This window comes from Equus quagga, chromosome 2 (assembly GCF_021613505.1).
Source record: "Equus quagga isolate Etosha38 chromosome 2, UCLA_HA_Equagga_1.0, whole genome shotgun sequence".
Classification (NCBI taxonomy): Eukaryota; Metazoa; Chordata; class Mammalia; order Perissodactyla; family Equidae; genus Equus; species Equus quagga.
Window position 1 is genome coordinate 114,726,381 of NC_060268.1, and position 21,696 is coordinate 114,748,076.

The 21,696-nt window shown below is 57.4% G+C and overlaps 1 protein-coding gene across 1 annotated transcript in view; it reads right to left on the bottom strand.

The window, feature by feature from the left end:
* RASGEF1A (RasGEF domain family member 1A) overlaps window positions 1-21,690 on the bottom strand; it is a 78,682-nt gene extending 56,992 nt beyond the window's left edge. Inside the window, exon 1 of the mRNA XM_046654334.1 lies at window positions 21,592-21,690. The gene's annotated coding sequence lies outside the window, so the exon portion shown is untranslated. The remainder of the gene's footprint in view (window positions 1-21,591) is intronic.
* Window positions 21,691-21,696: the final 6 nt, after the last annotated feature.

The window sequence follows — 21,696 nt, forward strand, 5'->3', positions numbered from 1 at the left end:
AACCCACTCCCACTGACTGTCCTGACCACGCAGAGCCGGGCCTGCTGAGCAGTGCTCCGCGACATTCAGCTGGGTCGGCCAGAACTCATGCCCTCCTGGGCCTGGACCCTCAGAGACTGACCTGGGTGGAGCCCATGTGGGCCCGGGGCTGGGAGCCAGAGCGGCCTCGTGCCAGGTGGGAGAACCAGGGAGAGGGCAGGCCACAGAGCGCCCAGACCCCCACGAGGTGCAGCATCACCTTGTCCTGGAACTCAGTTCACAGGTCACCTCCTTTTACACAGGAGGCATCTGAGACCTGAGGCGGGCAGCCACTTGTGCACAACAAGAGGTGGCAGAGCTGGGTTCCAACGTAGGGTGGCACCCTCAATGCCTGCATGCTTCCTAAGCTTGCCACTGGAGGGGCTCACATGGGAAGGTGGTCTCCCCAGTTCCTGGCCCCCCGACTTTGGACATGAAGGAGAGGGAGGAGGGCCTAGGCCTGAGCGGGTACTCAGTGCTGGGGATTCGGGGCCTGGGGGTGTGAGTATCCGGGAAAGACATGGAGTAGGGCCCCAGCAGCCCCCAGGCAGGACCCTTTGGGGCATTCTCACCAAGGCCTCCACTTGGCGTCCCTGGTACCTCCCACCACCCCTGCCCTGAGGGGGCCCCCAAAACCTCCAAAAGCCTACAGGGCTGAGCAGGTCAAGGGACTCGGGCCTCGCAAGGGATGATGGACACCACTGGGCCTCCCATGAGAAGGACAGCAAGGGAAGTCCACTGACCAACCCACATGGGGGACTCAGGGAGACAGTCTCTGGGGGACTCGTGAGTGGGTCCAGCTGGGCAGTGTGCACTGAGCCCCCTCGCACCCTATGGAGAGTTGGGCTGGCCTCAGCCTGGCTGTCTGCCTCACAGATGGGGAAACTAAGGCTTGAGGTGCTACACTGCTTGTCCTGGGCTCAGCCAAGCTGTGGGCCTTGGCTCTGGGCTGAACTTGGTGGCCCAGAGTGTGGCTCCCACTGTGTGGTGGGAACCAGAGGAGGAAGGTGTGTCTGGCCACCTTACCCCACCCAGCAAAGGCAGCCAGAGAAATCACCCCGGCTGCTGTTTCACAGGCCAGCTCTGTCGGGGTGCTGCAGACAGACCAGAAGCCAGACCTGCTGGCGGGTTGGGGGGCTGAGGGCCTCTGAGCCACGGCAGGGCGCCCCAGAGGCCAGGCCTTCACCAGTGGAGGTCGAGTTCCCATCTGCTACGCCAGTAATGGAGAGAAAGCACAATGGAACGCAACAGGCCTGGATGTTTGAGTGGACAACCTCCAGTCTAAAGAGAACCTGCTGGCACCCCTCAATACTCTTTCCTGGACCCTCTCATTGCATCGTAACATCCTCCGCCCACACCCCCAGGCGCTCGCCCCACAGAGTGTATCTGGGCCTGACTCACTGAGCCCCCCGTGCCCTCCAGAGCGGGAGGGCAGGCCTGCTGGCTTGTTTCTGGGGTCCCCAGGCCATAGGCAGGGCTGAGGGAGGGGGGCAGGGGCTTCAGGGGTCCTGCAGAAGCTTCCTTTCCTTCTTCCTCCCGCTCACAGAAAAGGCCTCAGAGGTCACCACCGGTCTGGGCTTGAGTTTTCTTGACTTTGGCTCTGTAGCATTCTGTCCCCCCGCGGGAGGGGGTGGGGACGGGTGGGTGGTTCAGCTGTGGGGGAAGGAAGGTGGAAGTCATGAGGGGGTAGTCCAGGATGTGGTGACTGTGGGAGGTGGGGGCCAGGGTGGGGCACAGCTGCAAGGCATAGGGCAGGCACTGCAGGGACTGAGGCTGCGCCCCAGCTGGAGTCAGGGTGGCCTCAGGGCAGGGCCCAGCTGGGCCAGGCTCCGTAAGGCCCAGGCAGGCCTCAGCTCAGAGACATAGGGCCTTACCAGGGCATCAGCTCCAGGGCTTGGACCTGAACTGGCCCAGGGCACAGGCTCCCAGGGGTCAGACCTGGGGAGTGGACTGGAGGGCAGGGCGAGGCTGGGGGCCCAGGCACAGAGCAAGGATGATGGCCTCGCAGGAGGCGGGAGGGGAGGCATTTGTCTGCCAGCAGTCAGTGGGTAAGCAAAGGCTCAGAAGGCTGGGGCTGAGGGTGGGCAGGGCAGGGAGGGGGATGGCTTCTGCAGTGGAGTGGAAACCACTGGAGGGGGTGTCATGGGGACAGTGGGGAGGGGTGAAAGGAAAGGCTTGGTGGGCAGCAGGTTGGGGCTCCCGAGACAGCAAGCACCGCCTCATGGGTAAATGAATGAAGTGCAGTTTCGCAGCATTAAATGTGCTGTCCTCCACCTGGGACTTCCTCTGGGCTATGAAAGGTAGGGACTGCTGTCGCCCCCCCCCCCCCCTTTGGCCTTCACCCACTTCTACCCAGGACCCTGAGAAGGATGGGAGCTTGGAGGCTCAGCCAGGGTGGGCAGGGGCCGGGCGTGTGAGATCCACGCTGTGAGCTCTCTCGGTGGCAGCCTAGGGACGTTTCTCCCCCTCATTTGCCCCATGCATTTAATGAAGGGCTCCCCGCTATGCCCTGGGGCAGGGTAAAGGAAACCAGGAACTGTAGCCTGGGTCCTCGGGGTGGACAGAGTCTCCCAGTGACCTCCCTGCACCTTGTAGAGGGCTGTCTACTCATCACAAGGAGCCCCCATCCACGAGGTGTGCTGCAGCCTTGGCCCTCCACTGGGTGGAAGGAGGGTGGCCAGGCTGAGGTCTCTGTGGCCACACCACGGAACATGCCTTCCCTGCTGAGGCACGTCCAGCACCATGTGCTCAGGCTGCCTGGCCTGCGGGCAGACAAGAAGAGCATGTCAGGGGCCAGGTCCCAGCCCCTTCAACCCCACTCCTGGAGCCCTGGCCCACAGCTGCCTCTGGGGCTGCCTGGCCCAGGGCCCCCTTCACACGGAATCCAGGAGCACCCGTCCCTCCTCCCCAGGAGGCTGTGGAGATTCAACTCACTCTGTTCCCTTCCCAAAACTTCAGAAACCACGTGAACACACTACGGCTCCAGCAAACCCCATGGTAAAGACATCAATTAAACTTGTTATCGAATGACTAAATATTTCTCCCTGTATTTTGGGGGGAGGCAACCTCCAGGTCGTGCACTTGCTACTGGAGGCCACGGCTTGTGTTTTGCCTGATGAGACGGCCTGGGGGGTCTGGGGACAGCCAGACACCGTCTGAGTCCTAGTTCTGACTCTTACTGTTGTGTGACTTTTGTTGGGTTTCTCAGCCTCTCTGAGCTTCCTTTTCGCTCCTGTAGAATTGGAGAAGACCACTGTTTCAGGGGCTCTGTGAGGATGAAATATCTTGTATGAAAGTGCCCCCAAAGAGTGATGGCCTTCCCTCTCATCCTGCCCACAGTCAGGGATCCTTTGTCAAATGATTCATTTAAAGAAGGTCTCTGCCAGGTACTATCTCCCTCTAATGCAGCGGCTCCTTGACCCGGATGCTGTTTCGCCCCAGGCAGGGAGAGAATGCCAACAAGAGACGTCAGTCCCCCAAGTGTCCTGGAAACCCTTCCAAGCTCCCGAGCTCCTGAATGCCAGTTACGGGAAGTCTGATTCATCTGCGCTCTGAGTAACCGGGTCTAGTGACACCGAGTGATTGTCTGAGCCGAGTGTGGGGGGGTGACCGGGAGGGGTGGCCTGGGAAGTGAGCTCGCACGTCCTGGCCCTGGGCCAGGGACTAACCTCCCCTAGAAGGTTTTAGGTAAAGGCACAGACCACAGCCCCGAAGGTCAACCCAAGGGCGCAGCCCACCGGGTCTGGGGGAGATTTCTGCCCCACGATTTCTGCGCCATGACTGATGCTGAGAGTCAGCCAAATGCCACTGGGCAGCTCTCCCGAGACCAAAGCAAACAGGATGAAAAGAGCAGCTCCCGTTTGTGTTGACCTCGAAGGTCAGACACATGTCCAGGCCCCAGAGTGTGGAGCCTCCAGATGCCAGCGCGGCTCGACGTTCTGGTGGGTCCCCATCTGGGAGCAGGTGTGCGCTCAGTAGAGCTCAGTGGGCTCAGAACTACGGGCTGCGGTCTGGGAAGGCTCCAGGACCAAGAGGGATCTTAGTCTTGTCCAGGCCTGAACTCCTGGGCTGGGATGTTTGGTCTTGAAAAGTGGTTCTCAGACCTTAGCAGGCTTCAGAGTACCCTGGAGAGCTTATTAAAACACACTGCAGCCCCTCCCCCAGAGTTTCTGATTCAGGAGATCCCCCACATGGCCTGGGAATCTGCATTTATAATAAGGTCCCAGAGGCTAAGGACCAGGATGCTGCTGGTCCTGGGACTGCACTTTGAAAACCACTAATCTAAAAGCACAGCTGGGTGAGGGCCTGAGAAGCAGGGGCAAGGAGGCACCGTGGGCAGAGGCAGCCTCGGGTCAGCCCGAGCTGACAGGCTGGGCAGGGCTAGGAAGCGGGTGGCTCAAGGTGAAGGCTGCACCGCTGGGAGGAGCACCCCAGCCGCAACGACGGCAGCCTTGGCCTTGCTGGGCCCTCGCCCCGCACCGCGCCACACACGGGGACATTGATCCTGGGAGCTTCACGGAAGCCGCTTCCTCCTGCTTCTGGGCCCTTGTCATTGCCCACCATATCCTCAACACTTCATCTCAAGGGAGACTCTGGCCCCCAACCGAGCAGAGCCCCTGTCACTGGTCGCACGCCTCAGACGTCCCAGCACCGCGTAGAATCGGATGTGCAGCAGGCCAGGCGGCCGCCAGTTCTCTGCCTCGGTGGCTACAGCCCTGTCATCCGGGGAGGCAGCTTCTGCCAGCTCACTCCATTCAACAAACTTCAGCCAGGAGCCTGGGGCGGGCACCACCTAGGAGCACGCTCTGCGAGAGCGGAGGGAAGAGCAGGCCGGCCGCTTGAACACTTGGAACCCTGGGTCCATGCACCACCAAACAAACTCTCGCTGTCGGCGCCCCCGCCTGGAGCCAGGAGCTGCGCTGGAGCAAGGCCGGGCCGGAGAGGCCTCTAGGCAAGAGATGGGCAGGACGGCTCCACGGTGTGGATTCGACTCCTAGCGGGTTCTTCTGGACAATGGAGTCAGAGACCCACTGCCCATGATCCATACAGGCATCAAACCACCGGCAGGGTCTTCATCACACCCTGAAGGTAGGCACAGCAACACAGGGGCAGAGCTCAGATCCCCAAAAGTCAGCGCGGATGTGGTGGGTCACGGGGCTGGGGTCCTCTGCCCAGGGATCTTCTGGGCTGGCCCCGCCTTCCCGCAGGCCCCGCCTTCCCGCAGGCCCAGGTCTGGGCCCCGAAGGGCTGCACTGGATCGGCTCCGGAAGCCCTTCTGCGTCACACGTCCTCACCTCCTGAGGCCCTTCAGGGTGAATAGCCAGCTCCTATGTGTGCCCCACCACCCCCGATGCTCTGGGTCCAACGTCTCCTCCAGCTGGGAACTCTGCCATGTCATGAGGGTGCCACTTGTCCGTCGCTCCCTAATGTTCTCAACCGTGCAATGGCACCTCTTTGGTTTCGACATGGTGAGCCCTTTAGGACTCTTCAGCTTCCCCTCCCACCCTTTCCTAATGCACAGATGGCTCATATCCATGGATGGAGAGAGGGCAAGGCGGCTGGGATGCACTTCTCCCCACCTCCCAGGCGGGCCTCCCTCCAAGCATGCTCTTCATCAACCTCCCAAATGTGCAGGCATTTCTGCTACAAGATCTAGCATCCTGGGGGGAAAACCTCACCTGCGGTAAGGTCACCCCTCAACACATGAGAACTGATGGGAAAACCAGGTTGGCCCAACCACCCCCATAGGTGGGACATCACAACTAGGAAACAGTGAGCCTCAGTGACAACCATAGTAAATAGCAGCACAGTTAACAAGGCATGCTAAGTCCTACCAGACAGAGGAATACTTCAGTAAACATAGGGATGTGCCTGAAAAAAGATGGTAAAGGCAACGTGATGAAAGGAGTGTGGTCAGGCAAGGGTGGTGAGTTATGGAGACAGCGCAAATTGCAAGGATGAGTTGGAACCACATGTTGGCAAAGGAAAGAATTTAGCACTTATCCTGCTTTATTTAATGAAATGATTTTGGGGAAACCAAATAGCCCTGGTTGAGGAAGAAATGTTCTTTATGGAAGAATTCCACAAATGCATTCAGAAGGAACAATTAGAAAGGTACTTTGATGTGATCCTTGACTCAGACAGTGGTCGATGGTTGAAAACATCAGAAGGACCCCAAATGGACGCCAGGGAACAAGGGCCCATTGCCCCCACGTTCACACACACTGCAGCCAGACCTGACACGATAGGCTCCTGCAAAGTACAGGGCAGCACCATGAAGCATTCTTGCCAAAATAACCTCAACCTCTGTAAAAGGAAGTCGTTGAGCTAAACTCCAGTTTAGAGAAAATACTAGGAGTGTAGGAAGTAGTTGAATGACACTGTGAGGAGGCAGACAAGTCTCGAAAATAGGACATTCTACAGACAACTCATCAAGTTTCTGCTACAAGCCAATGGCTTTAAAAAAGGTGGGGGGGGGGGTGCTGCTTTAGATTAAAGAGGCTAAAGAAAAATAAAAACGAAATGCCACACATGGATTTAATTTGGTTACCAATTTTACAAGCCAACTGCAAAAAGGCATTTTCACGACAATTAAGGAAAATCAAATATGTACTGGGTGTTAGATGATGGCAAGGAATTGCTGTTAATTTTGTTAAGTGTGATAATGACCACATGGTTTTGTTAGAAAATGGCCTTGTTTTTTTAGAGATCCACACTGGAGTATACTGGGGCAAATTATCAAGGGCAGGGAGTTGACTTAAATACTTCTCAAAAAGGAAAAGAATAAGAGGAAAGGAAAAGAAAGAGGAAGGAAGGGAGGGAGGAAGGGAGAAAGAAAAATGCGTGCGTGAAGCAGGCTGGCAAAATCTTAACGGTTGAATCTGGGTAATGGGGATATGGAGGTTCATATTCTATTCTCTCTGCCTTTCAGTGCATTTGAAAGTTTTCATAATAAAAGTTAAATCTGAAACATGGGGGCCGACCCCGTGGCACAGTAGTTAAGTTCACACGTTCCGCTTTGGCGGCCCAGGGTTCCCCAGTTCGGATCCCAGGTGCAGACGTGGCACCGCTTGGCAAAGTCATGCTGTGGTAGGTGTCCCACATATAAAGTAGAGGAAGATGAGCATGGATGTTAGCTCAGGGCCAGTCTTTCTCAGCAAAAAGAGGAGGATTGGCAGAAGTTAGCTCAGGGCTAATCTTCCTCAAAAAAAAAAAAATTTTGAAACATGGTATCAGCACGTGAATATACAGTCAGAGCAACGAAGCAAACAAGAAAGTCTAGAAATAACCCCAAATAAAAATGGCAGCTTAGTACAGGATAACGGTGATAGTTCAAATTGGTGAAGAAAAGGTAATTATTTAATAAGTGGTGTTGGACAAATGGGTGACCATCTGGAAAAAAATTAAGTTGGAGTCCTACCAGATGGATCAAATATTCACATTGAAAAATGAAACCATAAACCCAGGCGAACACATGAGAATTTAATAGTTTCAAAGTAGAGCAGGCCTTTCTGTTAGTTTGAATCCCATGAAATTACAGGTAGGGAACATTTTTGCCTACTTTCTATAATTTCAGTAATTTCACAGAGTTCGAACCTAATATATATGTTACAAAACCATAAAAAAAATTATGGTTCCGGGGGCTGGCCCCGTGGCCGAGTGGTTAAGTCTGTGCGCTCCGCTGCAGGCGGCCCAGTGTTTCGTTGGTTCGAATCCTGGGCACGGACATGGCACTGCTCATCAAACCACGCTGAGGCAGCGTCCCACATGCCACAACTAGAAGGACCCACAACGAAGAATCTACAACTATGTACTGGGGGGCTTTGGGGAGAAAAAGGAAAAAATAAAATCTTTAAAAAAAAACATAACAAACAAAATGAAAACACAATAAATTGGGGAAAAGATTTGCCACTCATATTCCAAAGTGTCGGTTTCCTTACTGTGTAGAGAGCTGCTATGAATCAATAAGAAAAATACCATCAATCTAACAAAAATACTGTGTTAAGAATTCAAACACCAGTTCACTAAAAAGAGAATACATGTGGATCTTATACATATGAAAAGATACTCAGTGTCATCCATACTAAGAGAAATGCTAACTAAAATTGCAACGAGATATCATTTCTCACCTATCAGATTGGCAAAGACAAGGGGGAAGAGAAACAGGTGCTCACGTATGTCACCAACAGGAGTATAAATTAGTACAGGTGTGGAGGACATTTTGGCAAAATCTATCAAAATTACAAATGCACCTCCATTTCACCCTGCAATTCTCCTCCTAGGGACCTATCCTACAAATATGCTCACACATGCAAAATGATACATGTGCAAGGATGCTGGCTCCAGCACTGCTCATAAAAGGGGAATGGACAGAGTCTGAATGGCCACCTTTCAGCACCTGGATGAATGAGTTGTGGTACATCCATCAGTGGATGACCACGCAGGTGTTAAAGACAGCTAGGCCACTCTATGCACACAGAGATAGGGAATCCAAGGTGCTCTGCGAAGTGAGAGAAGCAAAGCAAGGCCATGGCCCATGACACGTTGCTGCCACGTGCGTAACAAGGAATAACACACTGCACGCATGTATGGACCAGAAATGTCAGGAGGATGCTCAGGAAACAGGTAACAACAGGGCCTCTGGCACCGAGAGGAGCCGAGAGCCAGCCAGGGATGGGAGGAGACGCAAGCTCCACGTGGACCCTTTTTACTTTTTGAATGCTATTAAAATAAAGACAACACCGGGATTTGTAAATTAAGGAGGGGGCAGGGTTTTCCTCTGAGGAGGTTAGCAGGATTCCCAGGGAAAGAGCTGGGGGAGAGCGAAAGGGAGGAGGGGGAAAAAGAAGGTGAGGTGCAGCAGGTCACCCACAGTGGCCCTTTCAGAGTCCCTGCCCACATGGCCACACACAGGTCATGTCTCTCTCAGCTTCCCAGGAGACCCCAAACTCAGTGCAATTCCATCAATCTCGGCTGCTTCCTCCAAACAGACCCCACAGGCTCTCTCCTGGAGGAGGCACAGTGCTGTCCAGGTTGAGACTGAGAACATAGCTGGTGTGGTTGATCAGGTGCCCTGCTGTCAGAGCCATCCACACATGGACACGGACGAACCATGGCAGTGGCATGAGACCCCAGTCAAGTCACAAGTCCACTGGCTCACCCCAAGTGACACATAATCAATGGCCCACAGTTGATGCCTGCCCTGGCCCATGTCCCCTGGCTTTCTTGGAGTTCCTGGGCACGCCAGCACATGTCCTTCTTGGGGCATGGAACTAGCTCTTCCCTCTGCGGGGAGCCCCCTGCCTCCAGATGCCCCCGCAGCTTCCTTCTCCTTCCCTCCTTCAGGGCCTGGCTCAAGCTCCGCCTGCCCAGTGGGGCTGCCCAAGTCCCTCCAGCTAAATAGAAGCCCCTAGCACTCCTCCCTCCTTCCCCCAGTCACTTTCTAATTACCTGTTACGTTCATTTTCTATCTATTTTCGGATTTTGTCTTTAGTCCCAGAGAGTGGACGGGGCCTGGCATGCAGGTTCTCCACCCGCACCTTAGTGAATGGGGTGATGATCAGATATCTCTGAACGTGGGTCCCATGTGGTCCAGAGGTCGCAGTGATGTAGTGAGGAAGGGCAGATCTGGGTCCACACCCTGAATGGACACTTCTTGGCCATCTGGGCTCAGGCACGGTTCTTAGCCCCTTGGAGCCTTGCCAATACACGGGTGACAACTTCCATGCCCACCTTGGACCCACTTGTGTCTAAGTGTCCCTCCACATCCACCTCACGCCGCAGGCACCTGGGCCCCCACCCTCCTCCACACCTCAGTCCCCACTTCTGTCCTATTTGGCCTGCAGGCCTGTCCAGCACCAGTGTCCTATGAGGCAACATTCTTCTGCCTGGGCCTCCCCACCTCTCTTGCCCTGGCAGTAAGTGACAGAGCACTTAAGCAATGACAGGCTCCAGAGTCCACTGCGTCCTCCCCATTCTGAAGGAGACCTGGGGCATACACATTCCCATCCTCCAATGCCAGCCCTGGTGTCTGTTGCATTAGTCAATGTTGATCATTTTTATCCCTGCAATAAAATGTCTGATTGCAGCCCAGGTTCCTCCTCACTGGGTTCCCATAGGAGGACACATGGGCCTGGCTCTGGCCATCCCTGCTGGCCTGGAAAAAGGTGTGCTCCAGCTGGGACTGACAGACTTATGGGGCCACAGCCACCCTCCTCCCACCGTCCAGGGCATGGCAGACCAGGCAGTCAGCACTGCTGGCCAAGGCACATGGCTGCAGCCTGGGGAGGGCAGAGAGGTCCCTCAGGAGAGGGCAGCGGGCCTGGCCAGGATAAGAGGGCCTCCAACATCAGAGCTGCAGAGGCTCAAAGGTTTCTGGAGCTTATAGTGGGAGAACATTTCTGACTCTCGATGAAAGCCGCACACCACAGGTGAGCTCAGAGCTGCTAGGGGTGAGACAGGGCAAGTCGGTGGGCATGCATGGGAGCACTCTCAGAGAGGCCTTGCCTGCCTCTGGCCACCCAGAGACCCAGGGCTCTGGAAACCCTGCTCTAGTCAACCCACCACTGAAAGATGGGGAAACTGAGGCGTGGTTCAGTTTAATTCAACTCAGCATCATCTGGGAGGTGAGTCTAGGGGTGTCTAACACTGAGGTGGGGGATTCACGGGTGGGGACGCCCACTGCTGGCACTGCCAAACGAGCCTGCCCTGTTAGGAGGCCTGAGGTGAGGCAGGGGCAGGGTGAGGACACCTTCCTGGTGAGGCAGGGGGAGGAGCAGGGTCAGGAATCAGGCATGGCTCTCCCTGCGCCTGCCCCACCCTCGTCCTCATGGCCAACCTGGTGCCCACTGCCCTCAGCTCCACAAGCGGACAGCCCAGAAAGCCACTTTCCACACTATGTCTGATACCAGAGGTGCAGAGTGCATTTCCTGGGGCAAGACCAGGGCCACACAGTGCTGGGGTCAGGTCACAGAGGCGGGTCTGAGCTGAGTCTAGTCAGGAGAAGGTGGCCAGAGGAAGTGCGGATGGGCAGGTTAGGCTAACAGGCCACCGCCCTCCGCAGACTCGCTCTTCCTCCACCTCACAGGGCCACAGGTCCTTCAGTGGGAGGGGGCTCACGCCCCGCCTTGACCTCATTATATGTTGTGTTTGCGAGGCAGGGGGGCTTGGACTCCAGTTCTGACTCTGAAACCTCTTAGCCATGTGACCTTGAGTAAAAAAGGAGTGACCTTTTCTGGAACTTCCAATGGATCAGTCTCCATCCTCCCAGCCCTAGCTCCTGTCCTTAGAGGGGACCCCTGGTCCTCCAGCATCTAGAACCTCGGGGTGTAGGGCAGCATCACATGTCAGTTCCCCCAGAACTTTCCATGGAAAACGCTGCTGATCCATGAAAACTGGAGTGATCCTTCCCGGCATCCCAGGAAGCACTTTGGAGCCTGGCCAGCCACGTCCACTCACTAGCAGGCTGCTCTCATGCCAGGCCCCTCCCACCACAGTGACAGGTGCCCTGTCCTCTCAGGCCAGGGGCCGGGTGCTGCGGGGAGGGCCTTCCACCCAAGGGTGCTCCAGGGGCCCGGTGGCTGAGGCACTGATGGAGACACATTTTACCACAGCCCTGCAGACTTGTACAGGTCCAGTGAGGACTGTGCAAATGGACTGACTTATAATTTTGTATCTAAAAGAGTAAATCCAGGGGCTGGCCCTGTAGCCGAGTGGTTAAGTTCGCGCACTCCGCTGCAGGAGGCCCAGTCTTTCGTTGGTTCGAATCCTGGACGCGGACAAGGCACTGCTCATCAAACCACACTGAGGCAGCGTCCCACATGCCACAACTAGAAGGACCCACAATGAAGAATATACAACTATGCACTGGGGGGCTTTAGGGAGAAAAAGGAAAAAAATAACATCTTTAAAAAAGTAAATCCAGTTGAAGAACAGAACTGGTCCCCATTGCGGTTTATAAACTCATCACGCTGCACCTCAGTGATGTCCAAGGCCCTGGAGAGACCCCTGTAACTGTCCCCACCAAGGCGGGAAGCTCCTGAGGGGGTTTAGGGCCCTCATGGACCATTCCTGGGAGATAGGAGGACCATTTGGAGCACAGAGGAAGAAAAGTTCAAAGTGTGCGAGGGGGAGGCAAGGAGAGCATGATAAGGAGTGGCGTGGGGTTAGAAAGAAGAAGAGCAGCTTGGTTTGGGCAGGCCAAGTGTGCAGATGGCAGGGAGCCCCAGAGGGGCTGACAGGTGTGGGTGGGCTACTGAGCCAGCAGGGCTGCTGGACCAGGCACTCTCCTGGGCCAGGCCCACAGCCCATCTCTGTGCCAGCCACACCCACGCTGACTCTCACTGTCCGCCCATTCGGCTCAGCCTCTCCACACCTGGTGGTCTCTCCAGGCCAGAAATGTATGCTGTCACCCCTGAGCCAGGCTGCAAGAAGCCAGGAAAAGCTCATAGGCCCCCTTGCTGTGGGCCATGCCTGTGTGGGGACTCCAGGGAGCTGACCAGGCCTGGGCAGGACAACTGGGGGTGGATGATGAGACAGTGGCTGGGGCTGGAGTGCAGGCCAGGGCTCCTCACCCTACACCACCCTTGCTGACCCAGGGCTGGGACCCTCTCTCAAGTCTGGTGGGCTCTCCCATCCCTGGCATACCCCGCCTCCTGCCATTGAGCCCAGAGCGGACAACTGTGACTGTCAGTCAGTCCTCTGGACAAACTGACAGAGGCCCTCGGTGTGCCAGCAGAGCACTCGGTCCTGGTGCCCAGCAGCGAACAGCACAGACCAGAAGACCTGGACACATGCAGATGCACGTTGGAAAGATGAGACATCACGGCAAGGAGGCCAGTGCTATGTGAGCCAGGCCACAGGCCACCACCGCGGAAGCAGGCCGAACCTGAGGTTGCGTCCCAGCCCCTGACGGACTAGCTGAGGGGCTGCTGGGAAGGCAGGCGGCACTGGTAACACTGGCACTTGGGGCCATGCTGCTGGGGCCCACCCAGATTTCTAGGCACCCCCCACCGGCCTGGGGCATGTGTGTCATTCACACCTGAAACCTTCTCCAAAGGACTGAAAGGGCCAGCAACTAACAGCTGACCAGCACAGGGGGCCAGAGCCCAACTCGCTGCCTCACAGCAAGACAAGTAGTCTACACTCCAGAGTTCCCACTGGCCAGGCTGAGGTGAGACTTGGCCTGAAAGTGCCCCCTGTCCAGCCTCCTCCCCTTCCATACCCTGCTTGCTCACCCCCTCACAGTTGACTCTTGAGAGCACACCCTCTACACCCCCTGCATCAGAATCCCTGTCTCAGGCTCTGCATCTGGGGAATCTGACCTAAGCCATCCCTTCAAAGAAGTAGATGAGATGAGTGGGTGCAGGCAAAGTGCTTAGAAGAGCACCTGGCACACAGGACACACTAGTTCCTGCCATCACAAGTCCCTGGTGCTCTACAGCCCAGAGGAAGGGTATCCCAACAGCCCCAGAAGGTGGAGAAGCTTCCTGCCAGGACACCTGTCCAAGCTGAGACCTGAGGTGCCAGAGTGAGTTCAGGGAAGCACTGGGGACAGGGGGAAGTCACAGTCAAAGGCAGGAAAAGGAGCGAGTGCCAGCTCAGGGCCCAGACACAGGGAGGGGGCAGCAGGAAGGGCACATGAGGATGAAGGAAGACACCAAAGAAACATGTCACCCATTCTCCAAAGTGCCCCTTCACACAGAGGAGAGACCTGGGTTCAAATTCTGCCTCTGCCCCCTCTCCGGACCCATAAGGCTCATCAGCAAGACTGGTATAATGATGCCAGCATTAAAAAAAAGTTGGGGGGGGCCGGTCCATGGCCAAGTGGTTAAGTTCACACACTCCACTCAGATCCTGGGCACGGACATGGCACGGCTCATCAGGCCATGCTGAGGCGGCGTCCCACATAGCACAACCAGAGACACTCACAACTAGAATGTACAACTACGTACTGGGGAGCTTTGGGAAGAAGAAGAATAAAGAAAGAGAAGAAAAAAAAGATTGACAACAGATGTTAGCTCAGGTGCCAATCTTTAAAAAAAATGTTTGAGGCATTAAATGAAGTCACGTATTAGTGAAATGCACAGCAGAGTCCTTGGGACAGAAGGCTGGTCAGGGACCCCTCTCTGAAGCTGGCGTGTGAATGTACACACACACACACACACACACACACACACACACGGGCCATGCACACACCCAGCAAAACAAGGTCCTGAGCACGGACGGGGGTCTGAGGGCTCTGGCCTCCACTGCACTGCCTGCCGTTCTTTCCTCTCTCCACTCTGCCAGCTCGGCCCTTCCCTCACATTGGTCCTTCAGTGGAAATCCCCTCCCTTTTCTTCCTCTAACAGTGCCCCAGTCACCTCACATAACAACAGCTCTTCAAAGTCTCAGCCCAACCTCTGGACATGCCTGGCATCCTCCCCTCCAGGGCTGTGAATGGCTCTGACTTGGAGCCACACCCTGGTGGCCACCTTGCCCAGAGAACATTCCTTAAAGCCCCTGGGCTCTGCAAGATCATGAGCAGGGCAGCTCCTTCAGACCCGGCCTGGCCTGATCCTGCAAGGAGAAGCCAGGGGACTCCATACCGCCCTCAGGCACCCCTGCAATTCAGGGCAAGCCTGGCCTCTGCCTCTAACTCCTCCAAGGCACCCACTTCCTGGCCCTTTTCCCATTTCCAGGGCCAAGGAGGAGGCACCTGGACATGGCTTCTCAAAGAACGTCGGCTCTCCAGACAGGGTCAGCTGGTGACACATTTGCAGTGCCACTACAACGGTGTCCCACAAGTATCCTTCATTATATGTTTATCATTTAATTCCATTATCATTTTTCTACTATGATTTCTTCTTTGATCCACTAAATATTTATACGTGTTTTATATTTTCCAAATATTAGACTTTTTAGAGTTACGTTTTGTTATTAATTTCTGTCAGAACTGCACTGTAGAGAGAAGACATGATCTGAGTCACAGTGTTTCTGTGATAGCTCTTCAGGTGTTTCTACGGCCAGTCTGCAGGCAATTTCCAGGAGCGTTCCCAGGGCTCTGCCTGTGCCCTGAGCTGCTTAGCGGCTCTGGCGTCGGGGGCGTGGTCCGGGGTAACGCACAGGTTGTGGGCGGCTCCCGCCCAGGCCCCGCCCATGTGGGCCGCCTACTCTTGGAAGGGGTTCTGGTTGCTCTGGCCTTTCCCAGAGGAACAACAGCTCAGCCCCTGGCCAGGCCTGCTCACTGTCAACCCTCCCTCCCATGTCCTTGAGAACCCTCGTTTGCTGACCCAGCCATGAGGGACCCAGAGCCCAGGTGTTCACAAGTCACTCACAGCAGCGAGCACTCACAGAGATGCAGTCAGACACGCTCCCCTTAGTGGGGGTGAGCTGGGCTCCCAGGCCAGAGAAGGGAGGGGCGCATGGCATGGGAGGCCCCTTCCCATGGTGGGCTGAGAGGGACGGGCCCTGGCCTGCGATGGGCAGTGTGAACAGGACATGGGCTCTCCCTCTCCCAAGGGCAGCCTTGATGTTCTCCTACTCCTGGCCTCATCTGCCCAGCAGGGGCCACCCACTACTAATAACAATAATAAAATGAATAATCGACAGCAGTCTCCTGCCAACTCTGAGTGATTAACTCATGAAAGCTGTGGAGGCTCCCCAAAGAACTCTGCGAGCTCCTTCTGTGTGAGCATCCAACCTCATCCAACCCTAATCCCCAGCTGGTCCATGTGCCCAGCCTCCTGCCCTTCTTCCCTCTCCCAGCTCTGAGGGCAGAAACCCGGGTCCCTGCAACCAGAGCCAACCCTCCCAGTCAGCATGGCTAGGGCTGCCGAGCTCCAGGCTGTCACCCAGTGCTACATGTTACTCCCTCATTTAGTCAAGACCTCAGAGGAGGAACCCAGGGAGGGCTGGTTCAGAGTTCACAGCCAGAAGGGGCTTGGGCACAAAACCAGTCTTCAGGGGAGTCCCAGGCAGAAGTCTGGGCTTGTGAGCCTGGGTTTCTACAGCGACAAAATGGGTCTCCTCACTCTGGGAAGTGCCTGGTGCCAGGGCTGGGCACATCCCCCCACACCCCAAGTCTGAGGCCTCTCTGGACCTGTCCTGGTGACCCAGCTGTAGCTGGGATCCAGGCCACACCCAGATGGAATCCAGGCTTTTGACATTCACATTGGGAGGGTCTGGGTACCAGAGGCCCAGAGAGCCCCACAGGCAGAGTGGGTCGGGGGAAGGGCCCATGGGATTGGAGCAGCCTTGGTGGGGGTGGAATCAGTCTCCGCTAATAAACCCATCAGAATGTACACCTTCTCTCAGCCCCTTCAGCTTCTGGGTGAGCCAGCCTCCTCCATGGAAGCTACTCTTTGTTAACAGCATTGCCATGGCAACCGGATCCAGGGAGAACTCTCTCTTCAAGGTAGAGTCTGAGGGTGACACTTGGAGAAACGGAAGTGGTGGTGACAACAGGCAGAGGCCTGGCCTCCCAGCCCCACCCCACTCCTCCTCCCTGAACAGGTCCAGGTCCCCAGAGACCCCCCCCCTTGCTGTCCCAGAGCTTGTGAGTCTGCTCCCCTCTCCTCTCCCTAAAGGGGGACAGCAGCGTGGCCCAGGCCAGGTGCCCCCCGCACACGTTCTCCAACACAGATCTGCACCTCTCTGCCCTGCCACACACAGCAGCTCACAGACTTTCACACACATCTCACGAACGCGTGCTGAGTCCACCAGCACAGCCACCATCTCAGAGCAGGGGGTCCAATTGGGGCCAACAGCCTAAGTGTAGACTCAGCTCCAGAGGATCACAGACAGTTCCACAGGGTCAGTGCGCTGCAGAGGCCCAGGGCGCCCGGCACAGCACGCCTGTGCAGGAAAGCACCCCACGGAAGGCTGGGAGCTGACCAGGCAGGGAGAGGGAATCCTGCAGGGGAGGAGTCTCCAGGCATTTTTACAAAGAGAAGGTTAAAAAGGTCCCCTGGCTGTGGTGTGGGGAAGGGATCGCAGGAGAAGAGACCACTGCAGTTGTCCAGGCTAGGGGAGGGCAGCTGGACCTGCGGCAGGGAGAGGTGGAGCGGGTGGAAGAGAGGTCTAGGGTGGGTGGACCAGACTGACTGACAACTCCATCAGTGAGAGGGCCGACCTGGCAGAGGCACGACCCTGGCTGTCCCACTGCTCAGATGGGGAGCCTGGGGCAGGCAAGGTTCCGGGCACGATGACATGGACAGGCTGCCTGTGGTCACCTGGGAGAAATCCAGCTCACACAGGCTCAAATGCTGCCAGAGCCCAGAGGACAGGCTGGGCTGATATGAGTTGGGACGGGACCAGCACCGAGGACGGAATGGAAGCCATGTTTGGGGAGGACAGGCTTTGGGTCCAGGTCCTGAGAAACAGGGACACTAGTGCCCCAGGAAAGGAGCCAGCAGGAAGGTCTGCGGGAAGGCCAGAGGACATGGAGGCCCAGGGACAGGCTTGCAGAGCCCAGGGGATGAATGCCCGGGAGCAGAGGCAGTGAACGCCTGTTGGGCCAGAGATGTCCTTGGGCCTCTGAAGCCTGTTTGCTGGAATAAGGGGGCGTGCCAGATTGGAGTGGGCTGCGAGAGAGTGGGAAGTGAGGATGTGGAGTGAGCAAGCAGAGAACACAGCTTCAAAGTCAGCCTGCACAGGGGAGGAGAGAGGGTGGAAAACAGCCGGAGGGGGAGCCAGCTGGGAAAGGTTTGTGGCATTGAAGCTGGGAGAAGTTGTATGCAAGCAGCTTCACCTCTGCGGCCATTGCCTGTCAGCTCGGGCTGCAAGACCTCACCTGTGGGGAGGTGATGCAGGAACTGGACAAGTGGAACTAAGAGCTCCCTGCATGCCAGCTCCGTGCCCCTGGGGCTGGCTCCCTGCTCCGGGTGCTCACCACGTGTGTGAAATGGGGTGCTCTCCTCTGAAGAGTCAGGGAGACTCACCAGGCAGAGCCTCAGGCCTCTCCTCCCTGAACTCACCAGGCACACAGAGAAGCCCACAGCCCGTTCAGAAGGGACACAGCAGGCTCCGAGCTCCTGCTGCCACCCTGAGCAGCACAGGCCCGCAGCCTGTCTCCGGTCCAGTGTAGGTGCTCATGGTGGCAAGGAGGCCGAGAGGCTCTTTTCTCCTGTGCTGTGTCCACGTCCTGGCATCACTGCACTGACCCTCAGGAGCTTTCCTTCAATTAAGTGAGGTGGGGAGAAGCTTCCCGGGGCAGGACCACTGGGTGTTGCCCCGAATCATGCTCAAAAGCACCTATGTGGTTCTTAGGAAATGCTTTTGCAGCTGGGGGCATTCAGACACCTGAAGCCATCTGACTGTCGACCCTCAGGTAGGGACAAGGACAGGCAGCACTCACACCCTCGCCCCGCCCTGGCCCCTGCCGGCCTCCGTGTGGATCCTAACACTTTCATACTCTTGGCCAGACACCTCTCACAAGCCTCTCTTGACAGGGCCTGAGGCCCGTCTGGCAGGAGGCAAATTCCCGCAGCCCTACCCACCCTGGGGAGCCCCGCTCCTCCATGCCTCCTGTCCCTCCCCACTCACGCAATCTGAGCAGGCCAGGATGCAGCAGGGCTTTCCAGCTTTCCCTACTGTGGTTCCCGCCACACCACTGCCAGGCTGACGTCTGCGGAGCCTCCCAAACCCTGCTTCAGGGTGGCTGGGACCCAGTGTCCCCAGTACAGGGACAATTTGAATGGATCCATAGTGGCCAGCCCACTCTGTGCCAGGCCTGGGCATCCTCACGTCAACTCTCTGACACACACCCACAGCACCAGGCTCTGTGCCCAGAAAGAGGTGAGGGGCATGCACTCTGAAAAGAGGGCAGAGTGTCCTCCCCAGAGCCCCATGGGTCAGGGGCCCTGACAGGTGACTAGTGGCTGTCACAGGCCCTTCCCCCCCACGACCACAGGCCTGGCAGCTTCCTTGCCACTTCAGCAACCCGTGATGATGGGCATCCCTCCCTTCCTCCCTGCCTCTTTCTTCAGATTCTGCCGGGAAGATGTTGCTAAGTAAACACTCATCCGCAGGAGGGAGGTGGGCAGGCGAGGGCAAAGGAACGGAGAGGCAGCCTGGAGCGGGTGGGAGTTACAGGAGGCAGATTTCTGCTCAGCATTTGGAAGCTTTAAGAGAAAAACAGCCAGAGCGGACCAGGGCTGAAGCAGATGGCCTCAAGAGAGACAGCGGGGTGCGGGGAGGAGGAGACCCAGCAGGGGGCAGCAGGAGGGACGGGCCAGGACTGGGAGCCACACTGAGTCACGGCCACCTGGACAGGCTGTGATCTGCATCTCTGTCCTTCTCGCCCACCATGATCCTGGGACCCACTCCCAGCAGCCCCTTTGGAGATCCCGGGGGGCCCTCTTCTGGGGTGGGGTCATGCAGAGATGCACATCCTACACCAGCCGGCCCCAGTACCCCAACTCCGAGCACAGTGGCCCCTGCTCCTAGCCTTGCACCTTCACTTGGCCTGTTTGACAGATTTGGCTTTTGTGAAACATGTAGCTTGAGAACAGGGTTCTGTGGCTAAAAACCTAAGATCAACCAAAGCTATTCCAATCCTGTCCATCGGCCCATTATTCTACAGTTGAAGAGATGGGTGTGCTCAGGGGCTCCCAGGCCACACCTGAGCATCCCAGCCTCCAACTGCTCTCTGGAGGACCCAGGGGAGGAACTAGTGGGTCTGATCCTCACCTGGCCAGGTGGAGGTGGGCCCAGGCCCCTCCCACTGCCCGGAGGCGGGGTGGGGGGGGTGGCCACTTGTGCTGGGGTTCCACCCCCACCTCAGCCTGAGCCCACTAGCCCCTGGCTTGCTCAGGCCTGCCCAACACAAATGCTGGTGGTGCCAGTATTTCTCCCTCCTCCTCCTCTGCCTGCGGTTGCTAAGTTACACCAAAAAACCCCTCTGCTCTGTGTGAACTGTTCCATTTCCACGATTTGCCAGGTGGACGGGAGCCATCAGGCTGGCAGTTCGAGGATGTTTCCCAGGGAAAAACAAACTTGCTGGCTGGCTTTCAGGCCCCCATGGCATACCTGGGGCACCTGCTTGTGCTCCCAAACCCAGGATCCATGTACAAGCGTCCACAGCTGCCCTGGGAGGATGTCAGCATGCAGGTCTCCACTGTTCACTCCCTTCCCAGGGGCAGGGCCTGCTGGCTCAGCTGCCATCCCCTACCCAGGCCCATGACAGCCCAGAGGACTGCTGGGTTATGTGACCCATGTCCACAAGAATAAAGAAAGGCCAGATGGGCAGAGAACCCACTCACGTGCCCCGAGCCGAGTCCTCCACTTCTTCCCACTCTGGAGCCCCTCCTCCTATTCTGGTCTGGGGTCCTGAGGTTCCAATGCAAAGCGTCCCTGGATGTCAGGGAGGGAAGTGCCCTCAGAAGTCACTAAAATCATGGTGTCATTCTACAGATGGGGAAACTGAGTCTCCGAGGGGCCTGCAGCCTGCCTATGGTTCAGAAGTCAAGACCTGCTGTCTCCCGACTCCCTGGTTCTCTTCTCACAACAGGAGCTGCTGCTTTGCCCTCTGGGCCTCCTGTCTGGGTAGGGAAGGGCCTAGACCCAGGCTAGGCTGGGACAGGCAAGACTGTGGCCAGAGGGAGGTGGGAGACCCCTGAGGGGCAGAATAGACCACTGCCTTTGTGAGGTTTCCCTGCATGCCAACCTGACTCTACATCCTGGGCTCCTGGGGCAGGTGGCCATCTGGGCCCTTCTCTTGCTCCAGAGGGTGGGAGAAGAATGACAGAGGTGGGGAGGGTGAACCAGATGGGGCTCACAGCTCTAAGCAGAGACAGAGGGTACCCCAGTCACCACCACATCTCAGCCCCCAGGCAGCTCCCAAAAGGCAGGCAGCCCCCTGTAAATATCCACCAGTTCCAGCACTTGAAACAGCCAGGGATGCAGGGGGCAAGGGCCTGCTGCGTGCCCCTCCCTAGGCAGGAGGAGCCCCCTCCACTCACACACCAGGCCAGAACCAGCTGCACCAGCCCCAGGCCTTGCTAGAAGGGCCTGGGGCAAAGAGAGCACGGTCCTTCAAATGACCCTTGCCCATGTTGCAGAGGGGGCATGTGGCCCTGGCCCTGGCCATTTCCCCTCAAATGCTGAGCTCACGGCCCAGTTCCTCTCCAAACAGCAAGGGCATGAGATGCCACCACGGGGCCCAGAATGCAGACAAGCAAATGGAAACTTCCAACTGCGCAGCCCCAGCTCCTCAGATTTCCCGGCCCCCTCCCCCAAGCCAGGCCCGGGGCAGCGGACCTGCCAGCCGGTGCCCGCGCCCGCCTACTGAGTGAGCTCCCGCCACGCCCTGGCTGAGACCGCCCGGTGCCCTGCAGGGGCAGGAGACTAGGGGCTCCTGGCGCTGTCCAGCCCGGGGCGGAGTTCTCCGCAACTCCGCGCTGGGCTCCCACTTGCCCTCCACGCGCGTCCCCCGACCCGCGCCGGGAGCCCGCCTCCGGCCCCACGACGGCCGCGCCGGGCGGGACCCCGGGCCGGCGCACGCCCCGCCCTGCCCGCGCCGGCGACCGGAGGGGACGGCCCGCAGGAGCGAGGGAGGGACCGAGGGACTGAGGATCGGCGGCCGCTGCCTACCTCGGTCCGGGCCAGCGTAGCTCCCGCGCAGCCCTCGCGCCGCAGTCGGGCCCCGAGCAGCGCGCGGCCGGCGCCGGCGGCGGCTCATGCTCGGCGCCCGGGCCG